Here is a 2,500-nt window from a genome sequence, read left to right as displayed (position 1 = left end):
AGAGTAATAAAGCCCTCAATATCAACCACATGACCCTGGGCGTAACCAGCACAAATGTGAGCCCAAGCGGACGCTGACTGATGACATTACCCCCCCGGCCGGCAGCAAGCCAGACATGATGGCCCCTTCCCCGCGAACGGTTGGAAGCCATACCCCCTTCGTGATGCTCACAAGTCTAGAAATGAGCCACACAACGAAAATCCCACCAGCGTGCCACAAAAATCCACATAACAGATTCACATTTTTTCCCACCGGGTCAGTCGGCCGGAACCGACGGCGGCCACCACCGTGCCGCCGCCCACAACGGGTGACACCAACCCAAGTTGGTGGATCACCCATGTGTGGGCGTTTTGACTTGCCCCACCACAAAGCAAGCCAAAACAGGGGGGAATGAAGGGACCGCACCAGAATTTTCCATGGTGCAAGAGCTGGCTGCATTGAGGAACACCCCCCCCCTATAATAGCTAAATATGCAAAAGCCACTTTTGTACAAGTAGATACACTTTTTTTGAGTAGACATAAGTTCTGTTTTGGGACCTAGAGAACGAATTTTCACGAGATTTTTTGCAGGGATCCTCATAAAAATGGTACAACATTGCCTGCAAAAAATTAGAATTTTTCGACATGGGGAAGTATTTTTTTTATTTTTCCAAAGACCCGAAATGTGGAAAATCGGGAAAAATGGAAAAACGTATCTAGACACCGTATTTTTGCGTGATTTTTTCCAGTCCATCCCATAATAATATCAAGAAGGTGCCCACCAAGTTTCGTTAGGATTGGCCAAGGTTTCGAATTTTCATGAATTTTTTTCAAAACCCTCTATTTTCCAACATTTCAAAAATTCAAAACCACATCAAGATGGCTTGGTTTTGATACCAAACTTTCTAGACCTCATTCTGCATGCATTTGTGACACTTTCCAACCAACAAAACTCAAAAACCACCACTTTGAAAATTTCATGATTCTTGGCACACCACCAAGTCACAAAATCAAGCCAAAACACCAAAATCTTGGAACTTGGCTATGCACCAACCATGCCAAGATCAATTCCTTTTGATCCCAAACTTCTCCCACATCACTTTGAAGGCATTTGTGAGGATTGAGTCCAGCCACTTTTCCAAAACCATGATTTTCGTTTTTCACCAAAATCACCACCAAGTCACAAAATCAAGCCAAAAATCCAAAATCATGGAACTTGGCTATGCACCAACCATGCCAAGATCAATTCCTTTTGATCCCAAACTTCTCCCACATCACTTTGAAGGCATTTGTGAGGATTGAGTCCAGCCACTTTTCCAAAACCAACATTTTCGTTTTTCACCAAAATCACCACCAAGTCACAAAATCAAGCCAAAAATCCAAAATCATGGAACTTGGCTATGCACCAACCATGTCAAGATCAATTCCTTTTGATCCCAAACTTCTCCCACATCACTTTGAAGGCATTTGTGAGGATTGAGTCCAGCCAGTTTTCCAAAACCATGATTTTCGTTTTTCACCAAAATCACCACCAAGCCACAAAATCAAGCCAAAACACCAAAATCATGAACTTGGCTATGCACCAACCATGTCAAGATCAATTCCTTTTGCTCCCAAACTTCTCCCACATCACTTTGGAGGCATTTGTGAGGATTGAGTCCAGCCACTTTTCCAAAACCATGATTTTCGTTTTTCACCAAAATCACCACCAAGCCACAAAATCAAGCCAAAACACCAAAATCATGAACTTGGCTATGCACCAACCATGTCAAGATCAATTCCTTTTGATCCCAAACTTCTCCCACATCACTTTGAAGGCATTTGTGAGGATTGAGTCCAGCCACTTTTCCAAAACCATGATTTTCGTTTTTCACCAAAATCACCACCAAGCCACAAAATCAAGCCAAAAATCCAAAATCATGAACTTGGCTATGCACCAACCATGTCAAGATCAATTCCTTTTGATTCCAAACTTCTCCCACATCACTTTGAAGGCATTTGTGAGGATTGAGTCCAGCCAGTTTTCCAAAACCATGATTTTCGTTTTTCACCAAAATCACCACCAAGCCACAAAATCAAGCCAAAACACCAAAATCATGAACTTGGCTATGCACCAACCATGTCAAGATCAATTCCTTTTGATCCCAAACTTCTCCCACATCACTTTGAAGGCATTTGTGAGGATTGAGTCCAGCCACTTTTCCAAAACCAACATTTTCGTTTTTCACCAAAATCACCACCAAGTCACAAAATCATGAACTTGGCTATGCACCAACCATGTCAAGATCAATTCCTTTTGATCCCAAACTTCTCCCACATCACTTTGGAGGCATTTGTGAGGATTGAGTCCAGCCACTTTTCCAAAACCAACATTTTCGTTTTTCACCAAAATCACCACCAAGTCACAAAATCAAGCCAAAAATCCAAAATCATGAACTTGGCTATGCACCAACCATGTCAAGATCAATTCCTTTTGATCCCAAACTTCTCCCACATCACTTTGGAGGCATTTGTGAGGATT

The sequence above is a fragment of the Phaseolus vulgaris genome, chromosome 3 (genome assembly GCF_051622355.1).
Source record: "Phaseolus vulgaris cultivar YP4 chromosome 3, ASM5162235v1, whole genome shotgun sequence".
NCBI lineage: Eukaryota > Viridiplantae > Streptophyta > Magnoliopsida > Fabales > Fabaceae > Phaseolus > Phaseolus vulgaris.
The sequence above is the reverse complement of the archived record's forward strand: the minus strand, read 5'-3'. Positions refer to the sequence as shown.